Source organism: Hetaerina americana, unplaced genomic scaffold (genome assembly GCF_022747635.1).
Source record: "Hetaerina americana unplaced genomic scaffold, ioHetAmer1.1.p SCAF_14, whole genome shotgun sequence".
In the NCBI taxonomy this organism is placed as follows: domain Eukaryota; kingdom Metazoa; phylum Arthropoda; class Insecta; order Odonata; family Calopterygidae; genus Hetaerina; species Hetaerina americana.
This window is the reverse complement of record NW_027286514.1, coordinates 14,612,537-14,622,542: the sequence shown is the minus strand read 5'-3', so window position 1 is coordinate 14,622,542 and position 10,006 is coordinate 14,612,537. Positions and strand designations below refer to the sequence as shown.

At 36.4% G+C, this 10,006-nt stretch overlaps 1 pseudogene; it reads right to left on the bottom strand.

Moving 5' to 3' along the window:
• Positions 1 to 1,112: 1,112 nt before the first annotated feature.
• LOC139686409 (aconitate hydratase, mitochondrial-like) lies at positions 1,113 to 8,440 on the bottom strand (annotated as a pseudogene).
• Positions 8,441 to 10,006: the final 1,566 nt, after the last annotated feature.

Here is a 10,006-nt window from a genome sequence, read left to right as displayed (position 1 = left end):
TTCATCTCCGAGTACTTCCTTCCTCTCTTCATCCCATCCAACATCCCTATCCTGTTCCTTCCCTTTCCTCGTTTGCCTAACATTCTCCCCTCTATTACAGTCTTCAACATCCCACTGCCGGTCAACACCCCCTTCATCCACTTTTCCTGCCTCCATACGATTGCTCCCAACAAACCCCTCTCTTTGCCCACTATACCAAGTACTTCCTCATTTTTTTTCTTCTCTGTCCATTTCACCTTCTCCATTCATCTCCACACCCACACTTAAAAACCTCCAATCTACGTCTTTCCTCCTGCTTCAATGACCTTGTTTCCGCACTGTACATAGCTATGCTCCATATCAATGTTTTTATGAGTCTTTATATATATATATATATATATATATATATATATATATACACACACACACACACACATACACATTTATGTGCATAAATATACACACAAACATCCATATATACAGATGTGCGTGCGGCATCTATACACGTTCAAGATAACTATGAAGCCCTGGGCGTACGGTATCTACACAAGTACGGTAATATGTATGTACTTTATATACTCTATATCATGGAAAGACAGGAAAGAGAAATGATGTCGAATCTTTTAAAGTAAGGTCTATAACTGCTGGCTCCTGGACTTTTTCCTAGGATTCTTCCTGCCCACTTTTGTGGTCTAAAGATGTTCATGTAGTATACGGCAATGCCATATTTCAGTGTATTATCAATAAATGAATAAATAAATAGAGCAGTGCCACTGTCAACCAGGGTTACAATTTTTCTCAGGAGGTAGGATCCTGTTGCAACTTTAGGGCATGGTTGATCAACATGAACTTCACAGGATATAGACTCATAAATACTCAATGATAACTCACCATATTTTCAGCAAGTTATGGATTTTAAATGAATGTGCATATTTTTATTCCAAAAATAATACTACTTTGCGGCATTGGCAACTATCAAGTCTCGTACTGGAAGTTAATTCATGATAAAAAAAATTAAAAATAAAGCCAATAGGTTGAGTTATGCCATTTTACTAAATATTCCATTAAAATTTTATTCTGTACATACAACTTAACATGACAATTGCATTTATAATCTTCATGATTATCTACACGTGACCCCTTAATACCAGTACAAAATGGCTACTAGTTTCACAAATATGCCATATTTTACACTATTGTCCATTTTCACACTACATTAGTCATTTATTTGCCCATTGCAATCTGCTTCATATGGTTAAGAGCACTTCCAGCCTTAAACCATTCAATATGCCGCTCATCCATCGTGTGGTTTAGGGTAATGGTCTCTACATCACCATTAGCATGCTTGATTTCTGCTGCGATTGGCTGAAAAACAAAAGCATATGCAATGAGTAGGAGTTATGTCAAATTCATATTTCATTCATTTCTATTCAATGCCAATAAGGGCCAATTGCAAATACATTTAGTTTTAACAAGAGTAAAGAAATGATGTAGAGTTCATTTAATGCCAGCTACCACTAGGTGAACGTTGTTAATGTTATTTAGGTGACACATGGGACACATTTCTGAGGTATCAATAATATAATTATTACTTTAATAAACTTATTTTTCCAGGAAAAAAATAATCAACACAAATGAGGGCCTGATAGGAGAGTCATACCACCCTACACTATACCTTGAACCTAATGATTTTAAACATGAAATTATAAGGGGGGCGGCGGAATTCCCTCCCCCTAAGCACAACAGCCTAAGATTTCCCTGGAAGACCAAGCTTCCGAAAATTGCACATTTTGAGTGAGGTTTTGAAATCATCGTCCTGTACCCACAACCATCCAGTCAGTAGCTGAATATTCTCTGTACACCCCATTAACCCAGCTAAATCCAAAAAATTCTAAAAAGATAGAAATTTCTCCAAATTTCCCAAAAATGGATACCCAAAATTCATGAGGAAGAATTTCTGTGCAGAGTCAATTTCAGTGCTTATGTGAACATAATGTGTGCTCAGGGTGGAAAGGGGTGCGTTAAGGGTTGGGAGAGAAAGAAGGGATGCGGGCCGTGTCCCCTGGCACTTGTTATGCATTTTGAGTTATACCAGCTGAAGAATAACAATAAACCAGAAAAAAGAGGAAAACTACCAAATATTAAAGCCCCATTTTGAAAGCCTACCTGTCCTGGGGCTAAATTGGAATTTCCAAGTAGTGAAATTTTGTCAGTTGACTGAATTTTGTCATAATCGGAGGGGTTAGAAAAGGTCAAAGGTAAATGCCCCTGCTTCTTTAGATTGGCCTCATGAGTACAAGCAAAGGATTTCACTATTCTGGCACACCTTCCGAGGTGGCAAGTTTCCAAAGCTGCATGTTCCCTGCTACTTCCCTCACCTGTTCCCAAAGAGAAAGAGAGATCCCACATTAAAATTGTAATGGAGAAAAAGTAATTTTGATGCACCATATATACTCACATGCTACCACATGCACCTTTATTCCTCAAACACCAATTCTGAAAAATAGATTGTTCATGTCATAAATGGGTATGTCCCTTCATTATGTGTGTCTTTTTGGGTGCCACTCTTTCTCTGCTTTCCTCAACCTAAGACACCACCAGCAAGGCTTTGTTCATATGACCCGGTTTTCACTGGCTACGCATCAACAAGTTTTGAATTCATTGTTACTGTTTTGAATACAGTGATTACTTGCATATAGTTTTGTGTTGTTCTGTAAATGAATCAGTGTATAAAGTACACAGAGGGCTATGGAAAATGAAAGAAAACAGTAATCAAACCCTCTGGAAAAATTAAGTTGTAGGATTTGAATTGATTCATTTGCTACAGGATATTATTTTGCTATTCTTCAGCCATTTTTGATGTATTGATTTCTGAGACTTTCTTAAAATATCTGTATTTATTACCACACATGATAAAACAAAGCTTTTCCTTCCATCAAGAGTTATCAATATAGTTAATCTACATATCATCTAGATTTTTTTACATGATTCAAATGCATAAAAATGGGGTGCACCTCTTACATGGATCTAGACAAAGTGCATCAAAACTATTAATAAATATATGCAACCTCTTTGGCAAGGTTTCTAACCACAGGAAACAATGAAAAAATGTTGCTGTTAGGTGTCACTTACTAAAAAAGAAGCCCAAGGGTTAAAAGGTTGACACTGATTTTGTATTCTAATGAACTCCTTATGGTAAAATTAGCCTGGATTGATCATAAAAAATTGTTGCTGTTAGGGTGCATTAATATACGAATATCAGAATGAACAAAACCCAAAAAATTTCCACCTGTGTTAATGAGGATCTACAAACCGTAGTTTTCATCTCCAACGGCACACCACTTGATTCCTTTTGACTTGTAATAATGGACAACCTTAGGAACACCACCCCAATCTCCAGTTAGCTGATTCTGAATTTATTCATTTCATTATTTACAGGATTCACAGCGCTGTATTTAAAATAAGTGATTGAAATATTATCATTATATTACAGGAATGAGTATGCATGTCTTCATCAATATATAAAAAGAGTAGTAAAACAAAACAAGAAATAAAATGTTAAAAATTTGAAATTTTCAATAACTAGTTCATATTAATCAATTATGGCTTCATATTTTTAGCCTCAATTGTAACAGTGCAATAGATGTTATTCTCACCAATGGTAAAAAATATTAATACATAGTTTACTCGCAAGGAATAACTACTCACTACTAAAGTGTGAGTAAGTACACAGTTAACAACAGATAGTTAACTTTTCGATGGTATCAAGCTTAACCTTGTGAACATTCATGTTGTGGAATAATGCGATGAAACTGGTAGTGCCGGATTAATAAATTTTTGTCAATTTACAAAGTTTGTCTTATTCCTCCAGATGGTTTACTCCTACTTTATTACTGGATTAGCTCATACAGGGAACTTGTTTTGACTGGGATCAATAATGAAATTTCCCAACAAAGGACTCTATATAAATAAAAATATTGTTCTGGTGTATAACTTGCTTTAAGTACATGAAATCAGCAATTCAAATAATGGCTTACCCATATATGTCATACTACTAGGTACCAGAATTTTAGTTGAAAATTGCTGTCCAGTAGACTGTGCATCTTTATTTTTTAATAAAACTTCAATTAATAGAAGTACAGTCTACAAGTGATTATATACAGCTTTTAGGATGAACTGGTGTTATTTATTGATGACTGAAACCCTATTCAATATAAAAAACTTAAAATGGGACAAAGTAATGGTACTCACCCAATGCACATCTTGTTTGAAATGTTATTAAGATGTCCTCTGTATCTTAGCCATGGACCAGCAGCCAAAATATGATCTGTTGTGCACTAGCCCTTGACCTGAAATGTTCAATTGCTAACATTACCAGTTTGTTTCAATAATTTTCCTTATTATTAACTGACTTGACAAACATTTGAAAGGTAATTTTTATCAGAATCACATTTTATATTATGCCATATACCTTATTAACCTCTATACTTGCCATTACAATAATTCATCTCTAACTTTCACGGTTAGAGTCACAAAAAAAATCCATTTTATGCTGAACTATATACGTATGACTTACCTGTCTTTATACTTATGAATGACGCCTAACCTAAGTTATCAGGAAATTTTGTATAAAAACCCTAATGTAAACAAATAGCACAACTAAAGTTGCACATTTATAGAAACAATCTAACTTTAATGAGGACTGAAAGACCTTTTCCATGCCAGGTATCAAATGGTTCCAATAGCTGCAACTGCTGTGACATAGGGTCCACATCCACTCTCAAAGCCTTTCCATCAGCAGGTGGGGCTTGGTATGTGTCCTCACCAGGATCAAATCAACTCTTAAGAAGTTCATCACCAACAGGTGAATCCAAAAGGAAAGCCTCACCTAGAGTGCGCCAAGATAATTACAGTAATGGATTTTTGCAATTCCAAGGACAAAATACAAACAAAACAGTCCACACAGTTCAACTATTTCACCCACCATCTTTTCTCTTTAGTTTATCTGTGAGCGGGTTAAAGCTCAAGGTCCCAGCAATCGCTAGGCCAGTCACCAACTCAGGGGATGTCAAAAATGCATGTGTTGCAGGGTTTGCATCATTTCGTCCAGTGGAATTCCTATTACATGAGGTCACTATTGTTCTTCTCTTCCTTCTTCATGTCTTTCCGGCCCCACAGACCAATGCAAGGACCACAGGCATTTGCTAAAATGATGCCTCCAAAGTCTTGCAATGTTTGGGCCTAAAATCAACAAAGTAATCAGAAAATTAAAAAATCGGTAACATCATTTTATAAATAAAACAACTTTGCATATTATTCAATTCTGCTACACAAAATAGCAAAGGTGAACTCAGGCATTCTGAAAATTTTGAATGAAAATAGTTCAGAGTTTCCGACTCAGAAGTGTCATCAAACACTGGTGTCCAAAGCTAACTTGTTCCACCCTTATGATAAAGTTATCATGAAGAGTTATATATTTAAAATATTGGTATCCAACAAAACTTCCTGGTTGGAAATCTATGGCTCTTTTGTTCAAAATATAATACATTTGTTTCTTTCCAAGCATCATTGTTGAATATAGTATTATTAACATCCATTATCTGCCATTTAGGTTAGGTTTTTGATGGACATAAGCTACTGAATGGCATGGCAAATGCCTCTCTAACCAAACAAAGACCTGATTTCCAACATTAAAGTAAGCCCCTCTTCAAGCCCTCATATTCCTTCCTCACTTCGTTCCGTCCAATATACCTATGCAATACCTGCTCCTTCCACGCTTGCCTAACATTCTCCTTTCTTTCAGTCTTCAGCATCCCACTGCCAACCAAAATTCTCTGTATCCATCTTCCAGGGGCCCTTTGGATTTCTACCAGCAATCCCCTCTCCTCCCCCAACTTACCCTACACCACCTCATTTGCTTTCCTTTCTGTTTGCTTAACCTTCCCCATCCTTCCTCCTTCTCACGTACATTTCAAAAGCTCCAATCTATGCCTTCTGTCTTGCTCAATGACCATGTTTCTGCACTGCACAAACCAGCCTCCATATCAAAATTTTGACGAGATTTTTCATAACATTCTTACTCAATTCCCTGTCATCAATGACCTCCTTCTTGTGAAAGCCTAATTTCTCTGCTGTTTTATCTTTTTGTATTGCACGTTATACTTCATTATTACTATATTTTGGCCCTGGTCCAAATCTGCTCCCGGGAAAATGCATATTGATCATGTTATTCCTAAAACTATAACCAACCATATTATAATATAATTGATATCTTCCTGCATCTCCAGGCATTTCCCATGTTTGCCTATACATTTTGTGTGGTTTAAACCAGATACTTATAATGGATCCATGCTGCTTCCAGCAATTACCACCACGGTGTAGGTGAGTTGATGGACAACTGTTTCACCTCCAGTCCTGGAGGTGTCTTCAGGTCGAAGTGATTTGCATTGCAATTTGGCGGTTGACTGGCCGGGAGCTCTCTGATTGGCTCTCTCTTAGCTTCGAATAGTAATCACCCCTCTTCCATGTGGAAGTCAGGGTGAAGCCGTCCTCACGGTTGAAATTGCTTGGATGGCTTGGCCAGGCAGTATCTCCTATGCACAGCGGCCAAATCGCAACGCAGATCACTTCAACCTGAAGATGCCTCCAGGACTGGGGGCGAAACAGTTGACAATCAACTGATCTATGAAATGGTAATTCCCGGAAGCAGCATGGATCCATCATCAGATAGATGTCGCGGAAGCCTTAGGATCAAGTACTTATTAGATTAACCCATCTCCTGTGGAACCCTATTCCATTCTACCTGTGGCCATCACTTAATTTTAGGTTTTAAGGGTGCTCCGACCCCTCAGGTCATTTTTCACCACTGTCAATCAATTTAAGAAAACAATGCTTATGAGTACATTTAAAGGCACTTCAAATTAAAAGTTTCTTAAAATAATTTAATAAATAGATAAGGAAAAAGTAATTAAAAAACGTAACAAAAACAGACCAACAGAAATTGACCTACATCTTACATAGAAGGCCAAAAGACCTGCATCTTATATAAAGGCCAATGTCCTTTAAAAATATTATAAGGTGGCTTAAAACCTTGGGGTCATCCACTAGGATTCAGCCTAGGTCTCTTATTATGTTCAGCCTTTCAAATACCCTGCGGTAAGTTTCACCCCCCCTCAATGCATGTCTTTGTACTTAACCATGACCCCCAACCTCATTACCATCTCTTCCTTCGCCTACTGTCACATTCCAATCCCTAATCACTATCAAATATTTCCTTCTAGGAACAGCAGCAATTATGTCCTCTAACTGATTGGAAATTTTTTCTCATATTAATTATTTTCTTGCACCAGGAGCACATACAGATATAAAGTCAATGAATTAGAGGAAAAACAGGCCATATGAGTTGCACAAACAAAAATGGATTTTCCAGAGGAAAATTAATGTAAATATTTAAATAATATTATTTGCAGCAGTCAACTGATTTAATGCAGGTTATTACTGAGGAGAATGACTGAGTAGACCTTAGGCTGAGTACATTCCTTAGTATGTACATAGTATGTACATAGAGGTATAAAATTATTATGAGACACAAGCGTCTATAAGGTGCCCTCAAATAGCATTAATGCCCCCTCATGGGTGAACTATTAAAATTTTCAGATAAGGTCTAAAAATTATGGTGTAACATACCAACTTTAATTAAAAGAGGCTAGCCATTCTTTTTGGCTACCTCACCAAGTTTAGAGTTAGGATGAGCAAGATCAGGAGTGAATGGTCCATTCACATGAGGCTCCAATTCACATAGATTAATTTCAATAACCTATGAAGAAGAGATGATTCTAGAAATTAGCAGATGACTTGCTTAGTCTCAGCCATGATAGGTTTAAATCTGAACATATTGAAGACTAAATGATTCCCCTTTCCACTAGATAAAAATTACCAACCAGGCCTCGATATTCCTTGTCATCTTTAGGTTTAGGTTAAGAAGATAGAAAAACATTGAAACTTGGTTGGCAATATGTTTTTATTTGTTGGAAAATTGCTATTACATATTTTGTCACAAACTAGCACATGCTAGCTCATTCAATTTATTTTGAATCGATAAGTTTTCAAGCACACTTCATGCCTTTTTACCTATACTTTTAAACTCTCCCTGGGGTCCACTGAATACAAGCATCAGAAAGAATTGAAATAGCTGCCACCAAATTACACTTATTAAGGAGGTTTTTTAGGCCACTTTATAATTGGGATGGAATATTAAGGAAATCACCGGTTTAATTGTGACAGCACTATGATAATGATTTAAACATATTAACCTTATTGGTGAATTAAATGATACATTTATTTACCAGAATAAGACTATGAAAATTACTTCAATGGCTGGTAATTGTATTGGAAACTTAATTAGAGGGGACGCGCTACAACTTACATTTGGACATTTCAGTTCCCATGGAATATCAGCCATGACATCAACAGCAGCCTAGTCCACCACCATTTGGTGTGTGAGAGTCTGCTCCAATCATGAGAATCCCAGGTAAGGCATAGTTCTCCAGAATAATCTAAAAATAAAATAAATATAGCAATGAACAGAAATGATTCAGAATGGCTTGGGTTTACCTTCAATTTGCTGATTCAAATTGTGTCCTCATGCACAAAGTCATCTTCATTTCCATCTAACACATTTCTAATTTTACATTCTTAAGAAGGAAATAATAAATATCACTTTTGACTTCCTCCAAGGATATTTCCAGGCAATTAAAAACACTAGAAATTGACTGCAATTTCATTCTTTTCGTCTGTATGATACCATGGATTGGTGCCTTATAACCTTTCTTTCGGGTTCAAGTGGCAATTTTTAGCCATCATAGTTCTCATACACAATCACAGACAATCTCTCTCCGTGATGGCGTCCCAGGAAAATCTGGCAATGCACATCCCTGTACCTTATTTTCTCCCTTCAAGAAAAGCACTTATGCTGATACAGTAATCCCATTCCTTCTGTGATTTATTATCCAGTTCTTTACACGTTCCTCAAGCTTTGTCCATATAAGAGCACAATAACGTAAAGATTTTTTTACTAATATCTGCATTTACTAAATCCACCTTCTGCTTCGCCTATTCTCACATTGTCGTCTAAGTTGGAAGTGGACCAAAATGCCTTTGAACTGTCTTGTTTCTGTGTTCTGAAGCATTACAGAAGACTTCAAGTTTAAATGAAATACTGTATGACAATATTCTCTCTTAAGATCTCAAGATGTTCAACTTTTGGTGCCATGCTTAGTTTCTGTCAGTATTTTGATTCATTGAAAATGCATGAAAAGTAACCATTTTTAATGGTTTTACAACACTCATACTACTTAAGGTTGAGTGCCCGTAGACTTTGACTTTAATGGGAGAAATGAAGTGTATGTAATAGCAGAGGGGCAACATCCCCATTAGATGAATGTATAAGTTTCACTGCAGCACCATGTGTGAGATATAATTAAATGTGCTCCATTGAATGCATTGAAGATTTACTTGAAAACTTTAAAGGAGGCACTAAAAGAAATATTCAAACTCTATTACATACTCCTTGTTCAAAATACTGATAGTGTCTAAACTTGTAATTTAGGCTACCATTTTCTATGCCGAGTGTAAGGAAAAAATACTTAGCAGCAAGTATTTCCGTTGCATTGGTTTGAGTATTATAGCTCAAAGTTATACCATATACCCTCGGCACATAATTCTCAGGCTAATTTCAGAGCACATTTTGGACCAAAAAGGTGTTTTCTGGGCCAGGAAAATATAGTACTTGATAGTATCTTTCACAGATAAAGGTCATCATTATCAAGAGATTGAATATTGCTAAATTTAAAGACAGCATTTTGGATCTACTATTAAATTAAAAATATCACAATTTGCTACACAGATGGAGGAAATCCCACCTGTGTGAACGTTTTTGGCATATGCAGTTTCAAAAATATAATATAAGCTCTCCCAGCTTATCAAGCAAAGACAAGACCTATTTGAAGAGGGGGAAAAAAAAGCCCTG